The 19,713-nt window shown below is 43.7% G+C and overlaps 1 long non-coding RNA gene across 1 annotated transcript; it reads left to right on the top strand.

The window, feature by feature from the left end:
* Window positions 1-17,479: 17,479 nt before the first annotated feature.
* LOC311051775 lies at window positions 17,480-18,613 on the top strand. The gene is made up of 3 exons (XR_014601422.1): window positions 17,480-17,709; window positions 18,306-18,368; window positions 18,536-18,613. It is a non-coding gene; the product is annotated as an uncharacterized lncRNA (long non-coding RNA).
* Window positions 18,614-19,713: the final 1,100 nt, after the last annotated feature.

Genomic DNA, 19,713 nt, shown 5'->3' on the forward strand with positions numbered 1-19,713 from the left:
AGAGATTTATTCCCTTTTTGATTTGATTTCCCAGTCTTTTGAGTTCCAGTAACTGCATGAGGTAAACAAGCTTTTCAAGTTACAGGACGTTTAGAAAGACAGGGCTTATCTGGATGATTCTAATAACACAATACTCTACTATTTAGTAGTGCTAAACTGTACTGTTAGATGTTTTTAGTTGTATTTTATATTTAGTGTGTGTCATTGTTGCACATTTCTGTTATTGTTGCATTTTTTGTCTGTTTATTTGTAACTTTTTATACTGCTTTGGCCTAGCTGTCTTGGCCAGGTCTTACTTGTAAAAGAGCTAGCTTTTTTAACCTCAATGTGACTTCCTTTTTAAATGAAGGTTATGTATTTAGTTGTCTGTTTTCTCGTGACCTTGTCAGAACATCCAACGAAGACCTTCTGGCTCCCAAAACAAGTGGTTGAGGAACACTGATCTAGGCGGCTTCCTAGATTCGTCACGTCGCCTCAGGCCTCATGTTGTGATTTGTGGACAGTCCCTCATTGGCTGTTGACAAGGTGTTGGCAACTGTAACCAATGGTAGGAATTAATTATGGGGCCATACTTGAGAAGATTCTTTGTTTTCATTGGTCGCATTGCAACCCTGCAGCAGCCAATAAAAAAGGAGAGTGGGGGGAGACAAACCCAGAACTCTTATCTGGGGGAATGAAAGTTACGCCGGGGGGAGGGGGAAACAGATGGGGATGAACTTCTTGGCACAGTGTGTCGCCATTTTTTGATATGCCCTTTTGTTGTTCTTGAACGTCAAGGCGTCAACTGTCATAGCAGCTGTAACAATAGCTGTGGGACAGTTATGTCGGCTTTATGACAACCCCCATTGTTGTTGAGCCTAATCTGTGCTCCGTTGCACGACGAACTACAAGCTCACAATGCGTCACGAACGCGATGTGTTGTGAGCTTGTAGGTCTGCTATTTTCGGCGTGCGACACCGCCTGTACGACCAAGTATGACTCAGGGCTTAACGGCATGTGTGAATGTGATATATACAGCTATGTACAATAGGCTTTATGGGCCTGTTTCTTTCAGTGTTCCTGTATGTGTGACAGTGTGAATGTGACATACCTAACAGGGAGAACTGTAATGGTAGCCTATAGCTGAACTTTCTTCTAAGCTAGGCCTTTCATCTCCTTTTATAAATTACTGTATTGTATGTACTGTATGTTTGAGCCCTGGGCCCATGCATGTGTGTGTATGTATGAGTGTGTCTGTGGCTCTGTGCAACGCATTCTCACTCCCACCTCCTCATAGTCAACGATTGGTCATGCAGGTACTGTTTGCGTCCAATGCTACGTCGAGGATGTGCTTTGGCGTACCGTGCTGACGTCAATTGAATGGTCGTAACGGAGTCCCATCCTATCGGTATGCAACTCGGATAGCGTTGAGTCAGCAGAAGCAGGTGTCGCCGACTTTTCTGTGTTTTTAACTTGTTTCAATTAAACATTTGAATGACAACATTGCCTTGTTCTCAATCAGTCAGGTGGCCACACTGTCTATCGCAGTGGTTCTCAAACAGGTTCATGTCATGGAACCCAAAATGAATATGTATGGCTGCGGACCCCAATCTGAAAATACTTTTCAGGTCAGGGATCCCCCCATTCAAGATTTGTTGTTGTTAAAATGGAAAAAAAATCTACATCTTTCTTTTCTTTTCCATAAAAATTGTAAAATAATGATTTTGATGCTACATTTACTAATTTTGCTGGGGACCCCCTGGAACCTCCTCAAGGAACCCTGGGGGTCTAGTATCGGACCACCCTACAGCCTATATTGAAATTGCAACAACTTTGAAAGGTATGATGAGATGACACGTTCATAGTGCAAAAGCATGTGACTGGCAAAGCCTCTGAGGTCTCCCAAAGCCCGGGGCTCAGAGCTCCCAAAGAGCTTTTTTCCCTCAGACTGTCAGAGCCCTGCACAAGCGCATGGGCAAGGACACAAAGAAACAACTGCATTCAATCTGTAAATAAATACCCCCTCTCAGTTTTTTGCTCACACTTGCACCAATGTACATTTGTGCGTGTTTCTATCGAAAGGAGAGAGGAAGTATGTCCTTGTTCTGAACATGTTCAGTTTCTTTGACTCTGTACCAGCATTTGCACTGTGCATGTGTGTGCATGTTTGTGCATGCGGTGTGCATATGTGTGCACTCTCCTGCATGTATTGTTTCTCCTCTTATACTGCTGTCTTATTTGCGCTGTGCATGCCAGTACAAATAACAGGAGAACAGCCATGGGCCAGCGTGGCGACGCGCCAGGAGGAGAAGCATTATAAATACATATCCAAGAATGGATTCATCGACTTGTTTTACAGCAACCTCCCTTTTTCACAAAACTCAATTTCTTCTCAGAGAGAGATTTTTTTTATTGCCGTTACGCTGGATGGAAACAGCTGAGTGAATAAGAGACAAACAGCTGGTAAATAAAGGAGGAGGGAGGGAGGGAGGACGGTTTTATATGCTCAAACATCTTGGAGAGGATAACCTCTTTGCAAAACAATGCGCGGAAGGAATAAAACAAGAGCCCCGTGAAACCATTGAGGGGAGATAAAGACGCAAAAGTGGTTCTGACTTCAAAACCCGACTCGGAGGGGGTAAAAGAAAACATAAATTGTTGTTGTTTTGAAGAGTCCATGTTCGGACTGGAGGTGGATTCTTTATCTTTTATTGTGGCAGTGCAGTTAAGATTAGGGAGATCTGGTTTTGAAACTAGGTGGTCTTCACTGATGCTGGCTGACCACACAGGAGACAGGAGTGGTCTGTCTTTGTGAGGCTAGCAGGCGGAAAAAAGACTAAAATGGAACTTGTCATGCGTCTTTAATTAATGAAGGCATTTCAATTCAATGAGTACCTTCTTCTAGTCAAAATGAGTTAATGAATATGTTAACTTGACCACGAATGACCAAGAATCACATGAGTTTATGAATAGATCCTTACGCGTGAGGCCTTGATGACTCTTCCATAATGTTATATTCATAAATACGATGCCACCCTTGTAAAGACCCTGGAAAATACTTCAATTATTGACATACACATTTGATTATATATATCCCTTCGTATTTTAGATTTAGGTTTCGATTTATTTTTGAATAGCCAAAGAAGTCTAAAATGACAGAGATGCATTCCCGGATTAAATGGGTTAACACAATGTTCAAAAAATTTGAAACATCTCCCAAAAGTTGCAATGAAAATGGCAGATCTACAAGCTCACAACGATCTTACAAGTAGATCTGCTATGTTTCCCTGTTCGTCGTACAACAAAGTATATCGGGCTTAAGTGGTTTAGACCGTTTTGGGCTTATCTTTATGAGGCACAGTACTAATAAAATGAAGTGGCCTGCATGCAAGCTCCGCTGGTTGAAACTAGGTGGTCAGACTTCTTGGACGTTGCTGAACAGTAAAAAGGCTTGGCGAGATAGCTACGCACTACTGGCTACGACCAGAGGTCAGAAGTCATGCTCGGGCTGATGATTGACAGGTGAATGCCCTCTGGCCTTGTTGGCTAGAAGAGCAGGATGGCGAGGCTGAGAGGAGAGCCTGGTTATGGGACTGATTAGTGCCAGGGAAAATCTGACTTCATAAGACCTCACACAGGCAGGCACACACACACGCACGCACGCACGCACGCACGCACGCACGCACGCACGCACGCACGCACGCACGCACGCACGCACGCACGCACGCACGCACGCACGCACGCACGCACGCACGCACGCACGCACGCACGCACGCACGCACGCACACACACACACACACACACACACACACACACACACACACACACACACACACACACACACACACACACACACACACACACACACACACACACACACACACACACACATGGACAAAGTTGCACATACAATACTTGCACCGATTGTGCATGCATGCACTTGTGTACACACACACACACACACACACACACACACACATACGTTCAATGAAGTTCTTGCATGCATTTAAATACATCCACCTGACTCACTATTTTCTCTTGACTCAGCTCCTGCGTTGGCACATTCATCTCCATCCGCATCCCCTCCCTGTGTGTGTGTGTGTGTGTGTGTGTGTGTGTGTGTGTTTTTCTCAACCTCACTGACCTTCTTTACCTCCACTTTATTCACCTTTGCTCCCTCCCTTCCTCAGCTCCCTACTTCAGCTCATCGTGTTTGTTGTGTTGGTCCCTCACCCGTGTATATTCTCTCTCTCTCTCTCTCTCTCTCTCTCTTTTTCTCTTTCTCTCTCTCTCTCTCTCTCTCTCTGTGCGTACTTGCATTACTATACTTGTGAGTGCTGAATGTCCCCACAAGTATAGTAGAATTTGAGAAAATAGACATTGTGATGACTATTTTCCTAGACCTCACAAAATAAATTGTTATTTTCTGGGATTTGTGGAGTTAGGCTTATGATGACGAACAGATTCAGCTTGGCTTAAGGTTAGACATTTAGAGGTTATTTTTAGGGGTTGGAGTTATGCCTGATTTTATACTTGTGTCAGAGTCGTGGACCAAAAATAGCTGATCCACAAGCTCACAACGCGTCACAGTGAGACGTGTTGTGAGCTTGTAAATCTGCTGTTTTCGGTAAAAAAAAACTATCCCAAATCTTGTTTTACAGTCAATCATAAAATTGCTATCCTAAAATGCGGATGTACTCAAAAGTATAGTATTACAAATGTGTGTGTGTGTGTGTGTGTGTGTGTGTGTGTGTGTGTGTGTGTGTGTGTGTGTGTGTGTGTGTGGTTATGGTGGAAGAGAGCTGGAGGCAGAGGGCAAAACATTCAAGTCTTAAGGGCTTTTCTTTTCAGGACCAAGTCAGATGTGATTACGTACCGTACTGTAGTACTGTACAGCAAATCCCCAAAACGCACTATGTAACTTTCTTATGCACTCCAAAACATTTTTCCAGACAGAGTCTAAAAGGTTTTCTACCCACGCTGATGGTAAGCACAGCTCTGAGGTCAGTCCAGGTCTGTCCATCTTCTCTCCATCTCGCTGCCGTTTCTAAGTGCCAAACTATTTACAATTTAAGCATTAGCACAGTAGTTCTCAAACGTTAAAAAAAAAAAAATATATATATATATATAGTATATTCAAAAGTTGAAACATTTTCTAAACTATTTTTATATTTTTCAAAATGTGAGCTTGTAGATCTGCTATTTTGAATAGCCAACATATAAATGGATAAAGTGGTTAAAATGATTGTGATGCTGTATTAGCTACTTTTGCTGGGGACCCCCTGGTACCCCCCCCCCCAGGTAAACACATTAATCAAATGCAGAGAGAGTGTAGTGCCTCAGTAAACTAAGATCACAGGTAAGCTCAATAACCTAACATCTGTATAAACGATATACTATCAAAATACACAACAACATACAGCATTGCCGCTGTGAAACCACTACCACTTTTCAGGAAATTGAACTTCCAATGGATCCGATAGTTATTTAGTAATTTCATTTGTTTAATATTTCATAAACCCTTCAGCCCTAGACGCTTGTAGATCAACTACTTTCGCAAATTTTGTGCTGCATTCTTGTACAACAAAGTAGGGCATTCATTTACGAAACAAACGTGCAATATGGAGGTACAAGATACTTATTTACTTAGTTAAGTATAGTTAACGTTATACTTATAGTAACTTTATTTACATACAGTAAAGAGATCAGAGGCATCACAAAGTGCTTTATAATAAATAAAGCACACACGCACACACACACGCACGCGCACGCGCATACACACACAGAAGACGCCAACATATCCACACAGGTGCCATATTATGTAAATACCCACGATAAGCACTCAAACACACACTCACACACAGACGCAATCCCTACACGTCAGTCTCTCCACTCTGAGCCCCCCGGCCTTCACCAGCGTAGGGGTCACCAGCCAATCAACACGCGTTGTCCAGGATTCAAAGGTCAGAGGTCACAGAGAGACTTCCGAGTAGGCTCACGAAAACCACTGCAGCCACTTCCTGTGGGAGAAGCTGCTGCTCAAGCTCTTGTTCTCAGACACGCACGCACCCACCCACGCACGCACACACGGACACACACACACACACACACACACACACACACACACACACACACACACACACACACACACACACACACACACACACACACACACACACACACACACACACACACACACACACACACGCTCACACACACCATAGATCTCATTCTGCCTTCGTACCACTGTCCGCAGGCTGTATTTATGCCTGCGTAATTGCTAAAGCCGGCTGACAAGTCACTGACAGATGGCAGATAGATAGAGCGTGCCCTTGGGTTTGGCCCTCTGCAGGCCTGTTCATCAAAAGCCCAGTAATGGCTGGACGGACGGACGGTGCTGCTAGACTCACACCCAAGGACGGCTAAACCAAGGACACAGGCTGCTGTGTGTTTACAGTCTGGTCATCATAACCTGGCCAGGACACAGGAGGACTATTACACATTATTATATGGGAAGAAAAGAAAGCATTCAGCTCTCTTTGGTACAGTAGTTTGTACTTATTTAGGTTGTTTTCAGTATTTTGCCATTAGGCCATTTTTCTCTTTGTTTTTTCATTACCGTTCTTGCACCAGGGGAAATGTCCAAAACTGCTCCTTTAAAAAAAAAAAAAAAAAACAGCCGATCAACAAGCTCACAATGTGTCGCATTGTGATGCATTGTGAGCCTGTAGATTGGCTATTTTCACTATTTTTGTGTGACACTCTTGTATGATGAAGTAGCCAGGGCATTAATTGACATGGAAAAAAACAAAACACAAAAAGTTGAAATACAGACAATATGAAATGGCTGACACAAAGGTTCTTTGCGACATTGATTCTCAACAACAACACTGTTGAGTGCTGCCCAATCTTTTCACTTCAATGGCTCCTCCGGGAAGAATGGAAATTTATCGAAAGTTAATTATCTTCATTAATTCCCTTAAATGATCTCATTAAGGGGAAATGTCAACCATTGCACACTATCCCCTCTAATTAAGATTCAAGATAATTATTGTCTGTCACAAGTAACATATTTTTCTTTTTTTCCTTTGACAATACTCAGAAATGCGCATTTGAAAACACATTTAAAAACAAACAAATGGGCAGAGTTAAGTGACAATAACAGTGTTAAAGCGGTCAGAATACAGTGGCTAGTTCAGAGTGGTGATTGCAGAGGGGAAAGCAGCATGTGTTGTTGTTGATGTTTTGCGGGCCAGTGGGACATTGATGGCAGTGGAACTGGAAGGTTATTCGAGTTTAGCATTTTTTCATTATTTCTTGCACTTTTATTTTGCTTTGACTTCTTGTTCTGAATTTCAGTTTAGTTTTAATTCGTTTTTGAAGTGGGTTTGGATTGTTTTGAAAAGGCTTATGGGGTATTTGTCAGGGGTGAGATTCAAAACGTGTGTGTGTGTGTGTGTGCGTGTGCGTGCGTGCGTGCACTGTTGAGGACAGTGTGTTTGTCCAGCTGTCCTCAACTTCCTTGTAAGAGGGGATCTCAAAGGAAACTAGAAACAAATTTCCTAAGAAAATGTAAGTGTGCCTGCAGCTGACTGAGGTGGGAAGGGGACAGAGCAACTGTGTGTGTGTGTGTGTGCGTGTGCGTGCGCGTGCGCATGTCACATTTTCTGTGTGTGTTAATTGTACATATTGTCCAGTCAGTTTGCTGTGTAAGTGCTGAAGGGAATTTGTACACACCACCACTGGAGTGAAATGTAGCACATCTAATCTCTTTGGAGGACAGTGGGCGGTCCAGTCCCCTGGTGCTGCTCTTTTGGGTTAAGCAGCAGGTATAAAGCTGAAAAAGAGACAGTGAAGGGAAGGGAAGGGGAGGCACTGGAGTAAATTAAGCTTGAATCCTGAAAAGTAACAGTTGTGGACATAATGAGGTTTTCACCAGTACAGTTATTTTTAGTCACAAGCTCTTGCTTTTCATTAGTTCAGTATTTATAAAACCCACAGAGACACGCAATTTCAGTTTCAGTTTCAAAATGTTTCAAAGCTTGCACAACACTGTTTTGCGATGTTATGGCCTTGGTTTGGTGTCACTAGGTGTCTGGCAGGTCAAGAATTAATTCAGCCATCCCAGAAATTGTGGCCTTATCTATAGCAGTAACAATTGGTGTAAACATAGATCACTGTTGTGTTGGGCTGATCAAAGCTCTGTGGATGATGCCCTCAAGTCTCTGCTTCTGCTGATGCACAGAGACACACAATAAGCACCAGGTGCTGCTCCTTTTCTAGTCACCCCCCCAAAAATACAAACAATACACGGGCAAAACAATAAACAGGCAAACATCTCATCTCGAGGAAACCAGCATGCTGCTATGGGACCTGCTGCGATGTGCTCTCAACAAAACAGGTCGCAAAGAAAAGATGATTTAGCTGGGGGGGCCACATGGTATTTAGGGGGCCACACAGTAGCTAGTGGGCCACATGGTATCTGGCGGGGGGGGGGGGGGGGCAAACATATCCAAACATATAAATGGATATAGAGGTTAAAATGATTGTGACACTATATTAACTACTTTTGCTTGGGACCACTTTGAGAACAAATGAGCTAGTGGGCCACACGGTATCTGGGGGGGGGGGGGCACACAGTAGCTGTAGGGGGGGCCACGTGGCATCTGGACGGCCTCATGGTACCCGGGGCCACATGGAGCGGCGTGCCGCGACTCGAAACAAAAGAGCTGCAATAACAGTAACCATAAAGACCTCTGAAACAACTCTTCTGGCTGAATAATCAATCATCCCAGTGTAAAGCAAAATGTATATCAGTGAAATATTTGACAAGGTGAGCTATTGACGCTTCTTACAAAATAATCAACAAGCGTTCCAGATTTAGCATGTGTTTGTGCAGGCTAAGAGAGTTCATAGTGCAAACTTGTTTCACGAGAATGAAAAGACTGTTGTGTAATGATGGTGCAGCGGTACCATTCCTGTCAGCTATATAAGTGTTTTCATTATTCATAATAATGCAAAACACATGTATTTTGTATCGCATTCAGATACAGTTGAATCGAAACAAATATCTTTGATGTGTAACAGTATATACGTTTACAAAAATAAATTCCCCCTAATATCGGGACTACAAGCACCTCAGCCCCCGAACATGTTCGCAGCCGGCAGCGCTCGTGCCAGTAAGGACCGTTAACTGTTGCGTACGCGCAAAGTTCAAATCCATCTCCTTAAACGAACGAACATGTTGACATAATTGTAGTCATTAAAGATACAACAGAAAAAAAAAAACTTCCACTGTTGTGCAGTTCAGAGCTTTTACAGGCTTCAGTACCCCCCCCCCCCCCAGCTCTGTGTGTGTGTGTGTGTGTGTGCAAAGAATTGTTCTGGCTGCGTGGCCTCGTTGCAGCTATAGCACCTCTAGGGGTAATGAATTCCATTTAATCATTCTCCCTTCTTCCTCATTAGGGTCACATTAAGAGAGACCAAAAAAACCTGGAGCAAAGCACACAAACCACCATTGTGTTGAGGAGATCCAGAAGGGAAGAAAAACAAACCACTTGATGTGGATTTTTATTCTCTATGTTTCTCTCGCTCTCTCGCTCTCGCTCGCTCTCTCTCTCTCTCTTGTTGGACCCCCAAAAAAGATTGCTCTTTTTGTTGGCTTTCACACAAACATGGTTGAAAAGATTAAAAGCTGGGAAGAAGGATGCGATGGGGGGGGGGATTGTTTCTGTTGTGCAGAGGTTCTCTCAATCTATGGGTCGGGACCCCACGTGGGATTGTGAGAAGGTGAGTAGGGTCGCACATTGACACAAGTGAGAAGATTTAAAAAATCTTTCCTTCCAATTTGGTCAGTTTGTTTTTTAAGCATAGCCTATGAATGCATTGTCCTTAGGGTTATGGCAACAGATGCAACATACTGTATGCTTCCATTTACACATGTTGACTGAAACACTTTTCCGTAGCTTTTAAACTACGGTGATAAGACACAATATCAGCAGGAACCACAGCTTTGTAAATGCATTTTCTATTCATGTTCAAGGCTACCAATGTATGCTTTGTTTATCAAATAATGCTTTATTTTATCTGTGAAATTGCACTATAATAAATCAAGTGTGGGGGGTCACCAAAACATGTCCCCCCATGAAATGGGGTGCTGCTCTATCGTCTCTTGTCGGGTGGAAACCTCATATGTTCAAAAATGGCAGATATACTAGCTCACGGCGCGTCACTTCATGCTGCGCTCCGAGCTTGTACAAGGTGTAGGCTGAAGCCAAGGCTTATTTAGTTTATACCCTATTTGAATTGTTTAAAAAACAAAACAAAACCAAAAAAGCTGTGTTTCAGAACAGAACAAATCTTAAATGTGTTTGACAAATGCTGAATAATTTTTTGAATTTTTGAACACAAATCTTCTATTCTGAGGGTCCCTGGCACAAAACATTTACAGATTGGGGTGGGGGGGGGGTCCGCGGCCAAATACATATCATTTTGGTCGATCCTCGGAAAAGTTTGAGAACTACTGATTTACAAGGCATTTGTAGAATCGGTCTCGGTTCTAAACGGGTTAAGTAAAAAAGTGTTATTGTCTGTGCACAGGGAGGTAGTGTGTGTAAAGTTAAGAGCGTGTGTGCGTCTGTGTTTATAGGGATGAGTCTCAGGAGAGAGCGGTTGGAACACTGTGCAGGCCCTGCTATCGTCACTCTGCCAGGAAAAGTTAAGCGATAGTCTGTCTCTGTAGAACATTACCCAGATTAGATATGAAACGACGTTTAAAATGCATCACGTTTAATGTTTCTGGACGTGAATGTGGCTTATGCAACGCTCTCGCTGCACTTTTGGCTGCCTCCGCGCTCTGTGTGTGTGTGTGTGTGTGTGTGTGTGTGTGTGTGTGAGAGAGTTAGTGCACAAGAATGTGTTTGCGAGGGCGTTTGATTTGTGCGTCTGTGACCATGAGTGTATTAATGACTTGTGTTATATGTGTATATTTTGATTTGGCCTTTCAAGCGCCGCGCTTCTTGGTGATTCAGAGGAGGGGGTTTTGTGCATATGCGTTTCATGAGGTGTAGAGAGAGTGAGACAGAGAGAGAGAGAGAGAGAGAGAGAGAGAGAGAGAGAGAGAGAGAGAGAGAGAGTGGGTGGCCGGCATTTTAAAAAACATGCCACTCTCTCAAACTACTTATTCAAAACCTCTACATTAATTTCCCCTCATTTCTTCTGTCTCCCCCCCTGCATGTTTTTCTCTTTCTCAGCGAGTGTGTTGCGTGTTCCTGAGGCAAGCGGCAGCCCCAGACACAACCCTTTCCCCCATATGTTCAGTGGTGGAAAAAGTACCAAAAAAAAATCACTTGAGTAAAAGTATCAATACTGCAATGTAGAAATACTCTGTTACAAGTAAAAGTCCGGAATTTAAAAATTACTTGAGTAAAAGTACAAAAGTGAATGAACTTAAAGGGCCAGTTCACCCGCAAAATGACTTTTTTTCTATCGATTGGTCACCCCATGAAGACTTGAATTCATGGATATTTTTTTATTTTTTGTCACATTCCTAAGCCAATAATTTGATGACCGGCCGGGGTTCTGGTAGGAGACACAGAGTCTCCTTTGTGTCTCCTACCGGAACCACTGCCTACCGGTCCGCTAGTCATCAAATTATTGGCTTAGGAATGTGACAAAAAAAATAAAAAAACTTTAAAGTACAGTACCAAAAGTAGAAAGTACTCATTATGCAGAATGTCCCATTCCACAAGTTTTCAAATGTATAAAATGTATAAAAAACTATAAAAATTGCAGATCTTCAAGCTCACAATGGGTCGCGATGCGACGCATTGTGAGCTTTTAGATCGGCTATTTTCAAATGAAGTGTATGTTTTGTATTAATGATCAAAATCTGCAAAGTAACTAGTAAAGTTTTCTAATAATTGTAGTGGAGTAAAAGTACAATACTTGCCTCTGAGATGTAGTGGAGTAGAAGTTAAAGTACGCAAAATTGCAAATACTTCAGTAAAAATACCTCAAAATTGTACTTAAGAACAGTACTTTATAGTAAATGTACTTAGTTACTTTCCATCACTGCATATGTTGCGTGAACCTCCCGTCTGCCACTGTTAACCCCACCCGACCAAAACGTGTTTCGTGGCTTCCCTGAGATCACTCTGACCTCGCTCTTTCCACCCCAGTTCGGCTCCCGCGGTGCTGAGCTGGCAACCGTTCCGGCACGCACGGCCCCAAAAAATCACCTCAGGTGTTTTTTAGCGGTCGAGGACGACGGGGTTGAACGTGCCTTCAACATGACTGAGTTCAGGGCCATGTGTCGCTGTGCGTGTGTGTGTGTGTGTGTCAGAGTATCTCATGGTTTAGTGGGCGTGCATGTTTACGTGTGTGTGTGTGTGTGTGTGTGTGTGTGTGTGTGTGTGAGAGTGAGTGTGTACTGGGACCTGTGGGACTGTGCATGAAATGTGAGTGTGTTGAATTGTCCGTTTTTTATACAATTCATACATATGAAAACTTGTGAAATGGGACATTCTGCATAATGAGTACTTTTACTTTTGGTACTTTAAGTACATTTTGATACCAATACTTTTGTACTTTTACTCAAGTACATTTTACTTTACTTTTCTTGTAACAGAGTATTTCTACATTGCCCTATTGATACTTTTACTGAAGTAAAAAATGCGAGTACATTTTCCACCACTGGCCAATTATGTCAGTGTGTGTTTGTGTGAATGTCTGATTGAAGGGCCTGCTGGTGTGAGGAGGGAAGGCTACACCCTCCCTCCCTCTGGGCGCTGTTGGCTCTTATCACCCCATGTTTCTCCCAAATCCCCCCTCGCACTGATTCATAATGGAGCCCATGGGAGGCTACGTACGCCTGGCCGTGTCGGAGAAGGTCAGTTCCATGCAGGTGGATGATTTCAAGCGGCCTGCCCTGGCTGTCGAGCAGGCCAGGGTTGAACCCGCCGAACACCCCCAGCTCACACCATCAGGGACCAAAATGTCTGATTTTTTTCCCTTTCTCGCTCTCTTTCCATTCCAATAAGACTTGGAGGAGACGGAGTTAGGAGTTTGACTCCAAAGCAATTTACAGAGCTCTGTCTCTCTCTCTCTCTCTCTCTCTCTCTCTCTTTCCAGAATGCTTATAGCCAATAATGGCAATGTGTTAGCTTCAGTGGTAGATTATTATGTATGCCATGATGATGTTGTGGCTCTTAAGCCAGCGGTTCTCAAAGTCCAGGATGTCCCCAGGATAATTTTTTGTTAATATAACATAAAAAACAGTTTAACCACTTTAAACCACTTTAAACGTATATATCGGCTATTTGAATATAGATCTACAAGCTCCCAATGCATTGTATCATGACGCATTGTGAGCTTATAGATCTGCTATGTTTTTCAGACGGGGGGGGGGGGGTCTGCGGCCACCCATGGCATACAATGTGAGGGTCCTTGACATGAAAACGTTTGAGACCCGCACTGGTCTATTATATGCCATGATGTTGTGTCTCTTGAGTTATAATATATGCCATTTGGGATGCTTTTAGTGCCTTTCTGTGCCACTAGTGCGTTTTCAGTCCAGATGGACGACCCTTCCCTAGGGATTATGCACCTCTGATTTTGGCAATGTTAATGCCGTGCTCTATCCATTATGCTATAAAATTGCATCCACATTGACTTTTATGGCATATAGCAGACACTGTTTGCCAGTGTAGATTGCACGTCCAACAGTAAGATAACCTTGATCTACACTCTCCCCTGCTAAGGCTTAGGGTTTGAATGATTTAGGATCTACTTGAGTCTTAACCAATCAAACCCTAGCATGCTTATTCTGGGGCATAGAATTTGGCAAATATTTTATTGTTGGGCGAAGAGATCAGTGTAGTACAGTTGTTCTCAAAGTGCGGTCCAGGGACCCCCAGGGGTCCTAGAGGAGGTTCCAGAGGGTCCCTAGAAAAATGTGTTAATATAGCATCAATATCAGGTTAACCACTTTAACCATGTTTATAGTGTAGCTTATACTTCAGCTACACCTCAGCTACTTCAGCTATAAAAAAAATGCTGATCTACAAGCTCACAACGCCTCATACCGTGACAAGTTGTTTTTTTTGAATACTTGAAAAAGTGCGAGACATTTGTAGTTTTGAAAATGTTTGCTAACACAAATCTTCTCTTATGGGGGTCCCTGCCACGTAAATAGGTTGAGATGGGGGTCCGTGGCCAAATCCATAAAAATGTAGGGGTCCTTGACATGAAAATGTTTGAGAGCCTGTTGGGGGAAAAAAAGGAGTATGCCTAGTATAGACCCCTGTGGGACTCCAGTCAACAAAGTATATACAGCAGCAAATCTCAAACTTTTTCATGTCAAGCAATTGACACTTACTAGACCCCCATTTGAAAAGATATGCCAGGAACCCCCATAAGAGAAGATGTTTACGGCTATAGCAGTGATTCTCAACCATTTTAATTTCAAGGACCTCCACTTTGATATGCATTAGGCAACGGACCCCCATTTGATGTTTTTTTTTTTGTATCTCTGGGACTCCAATCTACACTGTAAAATCAAGGTTAATTTAACTCAGAGAGTGTACAAATGGTACCAAATGGACCAGCAAGGGTCCAACTCCATTTGCTTCCATTTGTACACCCTCTGAGTTACAGACTCATAAGGGTCCATTTGGTTGATTGATTGATTGATTGAATACTTTATTAACAGTTTGCAAAATAGTATAGTGGTACCATTTTACAATGATGCTAAAAGCATATTATAACACTAAAAGTTTCCATTGTGGTCCTGTGGCTCCTTACTATCATTTAGCTGGGGAACCCCCAAACCAGTTATAGAACCAGTGGCAGACAGGGGTTTAAGTTGTTAACCACTGGCATGGAATGAATGTCAGACAATGCACCAGTGATGGTGGAGAATCACATGCAGCAAAGAGTAAGGTGCCAGGATGTGAATGAGAACCAGAGAGGTTTTTATAGCTTCTTTCTTTTCTGCCACAGTTTTATATCCGTGGCAGACCGTGTGCACATGGTGCTCCTCCACAGTACTCAACTACTGTACTTAAGTACAAATTTTGAGATATTTTCACTTTGGTTGAGTTTTTTCCCCCCATTTTCAATACTTTAACTTGCACTCCAATACATCTCCAAAATTGTACTTTTACTCTCCACAGCAATTATTTGAAAAACATACATTAACCACTTCAGACCTATTTTAAACTGTGGGTATTTTCAAAATACTTGTATACATTTTATACATTTGAAAACCGGTGAAATGGGACTTTCTGCATAATGAATGAGTAGGCTACTTTTGGGAGTATTTCTACATTATGGTATTGATACTTTTACTTAAGTAAAAAAAATAAAAATAATGTACTGCTTCTTCTTCTTTGCCACCGTTTTATTATATCCGTGGCAGACCTTGTGCACATGGTCCTCCAAGCAGCATGCAGGCCAAGAACACTCATTACCTTCCAGCTGCCAACAGAGTAATAAGGTTGACAAAACCACCGTGAGAATGGAGACGACAAAAACAATGAACATCCCTGTTCCCTTCACTGACTCATTCAGTTCCTTTTCCTATATACTGTCGGTGGCTGGCACTGAAAGAAGTGCTCACATTCTTTACTTAAGTAAAAGTGTTGGATTGGTGTGTGTGTGTGTGTGTGTGTGTGTGTGTGTGTGCGTGTGCGTGTGCGTGCGTGTGCGTGTGACAGGCGCAAAGCAAGGAAGAGGCGAATAGAAGGTTAAAGCCCAGAAGGGCGAGTTTAATGACTAAAGGTTAACAACAAGGTAAGAGGCGTGTGGGCGTCCGCTGGCTGCCACGACTCAGCTCAGGATTCCTGGTTCTAGAGAGGAGAGGAGAAGCTGGGTCAGTTATAAAATCACAGAGGAAAAAACAAGTGTGCAGCAACGGCCTTAAGCAGGCTAGAAGCTCGGCAAACACCAGAGAGTTAATTGTTGGCTGGCTATACTTTACTATACATGAGGCGTGATAGTTTTATACAGTACAACTGATTGGCCAGTTGTCACTATATGAGTGGCAGTGTGGGCAAACGCTCGCCCCAAAACATGATTTACGATTCTGTGCCTATCGTTACATAAACTCGGACGGCACTGAGTCGGCTCAAGCGAACTTCGCAACGCTCGGCACGGCAACTCGCTCGTTTTAGCTCGCTCTGTGGTGCCTCCCGTCTGTGGTGCGTCGTCTTTGTGATGTAGAGCTTGTAGATGGGCTTTTTTCAAATAGCCAAAGTATTAACACATTGCCTGCCAATTACGCATTAATGCGATCTAATAAATAGTGCGCTTGGCCGCCAAGATCGCATAAATGCGATCTATGGTCTTTATTGTGGTTTAATATGTATTGTGGTCTTATGCAACCTGTGTCTTCATATCTTACTGCTGCATGGAAAGAAAAGTCATGTGAGCGGAAAAGTCATGTGATCAGACCAAAAAAATACAAAAACAAGCTGTAGTACCAGTTGCTGCCTTGAGAATTCAACAAACAAACACAAGACAGAGAGTAACTACGAAGACAGACGGAGACAGAGCTGATCGAGAGAGAAAGAGAGAGAAAGTGAGAGAAATTGAGTTATTTTGAGTTTAGTTTAGTTCTAGTGAGTTTAGTTTCTTTATTTTAGTTGTACTAGTTGTAAAAACAGTTGAGGGAGAGGAGAGGTGGTGGACCCGGGGTGTCGGAAGGTTTAGGTGAGGGGGGAGGGGAGGGGAGGAGGTGGTGGTCTCGTCTGGTGGACGGAGCCGAGAGCCTGGAGCCTGGCGAGAGATTTAGGTGAGTGTCAGGCGAGATTGTAGGAAAGATGGTAGGGAAACGGGGCAGAAAGTCCAAACATGCAGAGCCCCAGAGGGACCAGGGTCAACGGACGTTGGAGGACTGCATGTCCTTTACAGCGCCCCAGCGACCGCTCCAACTCCCGCAAGCACCCCTGCCATTACCCCCGGGAGATAAGCTTGTCGTACCGGAGGACTTGAAGGTACAGCACCGGTCATCATCACCCGCTGCCCCGCCATTAGAGCAGCGACCTAATCTCGTTGTACCGGAGGACGTGAAGGTACAGCGCCGGTCATCATCAGCCGCTGCCCCGCCATTAGAGCCGCGACCTAATCTCGTTGTACCGGAGGACGTGAAGGTACAGCGCCGGTCATCATCACCCGCTGCCCCGCCATTAGAGCAGCGACCTAATCTCGTTGTACCGGAGGACGTGAAGGTACAGCGCCGGTCATCATCAGCCGCTGCCCCGCCATTAGAGCCGCGACCTAATCTCGTTGTACCGGAGGACGTGAAGGTACAGCACCGGTCATCATCAGCCGCTGCCCCGCCATTAGAGCCGCGACCTAATCTCGTTGTACCGGAGGACGTGAAGGTACAGCGCCGGTCAAAATCAGCCGCTGCCCCGCCATTAGAGCCGCAAGCTGAGGCTCCTCCGCATATATTTGAGTACTTGAAGGTACCAGAGGACTTGAAAAAAGAGGTACTGGACATACCGGAGGATGTACCCGTACCACCGGTACCGGATGATGTACCACCACCAGTACCCGAGATCGATACCCCGGCCGGGGTGCGACGGAGCGAGAGACCGAAGGCAGCGACAGCGTGGGTTCGCCCAGGCGATACCTCCGATGGGGAAGACAGCAGTTTTAGCGGCGACGATGTCGGGTCTCTTGGCTGGCAGCCAAGCCCAACGAAGAGTCGGACATCGTTTACTAGTGGTAAGACTTGTTTATATCATCACAACATAGTTTTTATATTGATATGGCGCTATTTCATATTTTGATGAAGTGAATATAGCCGATCTACAAGCTCACAATGCATGGCGATGCGTGGGTGTAAAAAAAAAAGACGAGTCTTTTTTTTTTATCATGTTTTACTTGATGTAGAAAGTATTTTATGAATGAATATTATGTATTCTGAATCTATGCATGTGATATATTTGATTATGATGAAGCTTATGACTTCACTATGGGGCAGTAGACTTGTAGATCTGGCTAATGTTTTTTTGGGGGGGGTGTGGGGGCATACTTCAAAGGGAAGAGAGGTTAGGTTGTGTAAATAACAACAAATCCTTTGATGGGGTCATCATAAGGCTATGTCAACAATGATTTTCAAGTCCCTTTGATGTTATTTTCAAATTACTGACGAGTATATACTTTTAGATCAGGTTTGGGGTGGCCAGGTGCACTAGAAGCCCCCACCTCTGATCCACTGTCATTTGTCAAAATCTTCAAAGGCGACTAAGGGACAGGTCATGTAAACAACATTCAGCGTTTTGATCCTGTTTACTAAAGTATTTGATATTTGGTTTCAGATGAAGATGAAGAAAGGGCAGGCAGGAGAAAGGATGCAAGACCATCTGTCTTTTTTGGAAAAGGTAACTAATTTCTACCTTCACATTTGCACCATATGTTTATATGTTGAATTGAATATCTAGGACCCCAATGGATTGGTGTCATAGACAAAGTGTTTGAGACATGCTGGCTGTGAACATAATTGTACATTATATTTATCACATTATCTGATGTTTTACTATGATCACAGACAGGGGAGGTAAGGAGAGAGTTTTGAGGAGAAAGACGGCAGCAAAAGCAGGACGAGCATCTGCATGTCTTGGGGAAGGTAATTCATCTCTATATTCACATTTTGTGTGTGTGTGTGTGTGTGTGTGTGTGTGTGTGTGTGTGTGTGTGTGTGTGTGTGTGTGTGTGTGTGTGTGTGTGTGTGTGTGTGTGTGTGTGTGTGTGTGTGTGTGTGTGTGTGTGTGTGTGTCACAGACAGTCTTGTCTGTCTCTCACACACACACACACACACAGAAATGTATTTCACTATAACATTGTCCTAGTGATGACACCTGTTCACTTTCCATGTATTCACACATTATTTGATGTTTTACTATGATCTCAGACGGGGGAGGTAAGAAGAAGGGGAGAGTTTTGAGGAGAAAGATGGCAGCAAAAGCAGGAGGAGCATCTGCATGTCTTGGGGAAGGTAATTCATCTCTATATTCACATTTGTTGTGTGTGTGTGTGTGAGAGACACAGCCAGTCTGTCTGTGTCTCACACACACACACACACACACACACACACAACATTGCCCTAGTGATGACACCAGTCACCAGTTCACTTTCCATGTGTTCACTGTACTACAATTTGTCTCCATACATCCAGTCTGCACTGTAATGATGTATAGACATGCTTGACTGGATGTATGGAGACAAATTGTAGTACAGTGAACACATGGAAAGTGAACTGGTGACTGGTGTCATCACTAGGGCAATGGTGTGTGTGTGTGTGTGTGTGTGTGTGTGTGTGTGTGTGTGTGTGTGTGTGACCTTTAGACCTTTTACCACATTATTTTATGTTTTACTGTGATCTCAGACAGTGAGGAAGAGGAGGAGGAGGAGGAAGAAGAAGAGGCAGCATCACACCGTAAAAAAAAGAGGTAAGGACTTGTTCTGTTCTGCTCATCACACCTGTACCACACAAATAAAAAAATATGTATTTCATGGTAATTATATATTTCTATAATTTACAGGTGGCGGTGGGAAGCGCCGAGCTGCAGCCACTGTGTGGCAGGACTCCGACTGGCAACCTCCGGTGGACATTCCCTTCACAGCCGTTCCCGGTCCTCGCCACGCTGCAGCTGAGATTCAGTCAGTTCATCCTGTGGACTTCCTGGCTCTTATCCTCACCGACGAGCTGCTAGAGACTATATGCGT

The sequence above is a fragment of the Gymnoscopelus microlampas genome, assembly GCF_963454915.1.
Source record: "Gymnoscopelus microlampas genome assembly, chromosome: 9".
In the NCBI taxonomy this organism is placed as follows: Eukaryota; Metazoa; Chordata; class Actinopteri; order Myctophiformes; family Myctophidae; genus Gymnoscopelus; species Gymnoscopelus microlampas.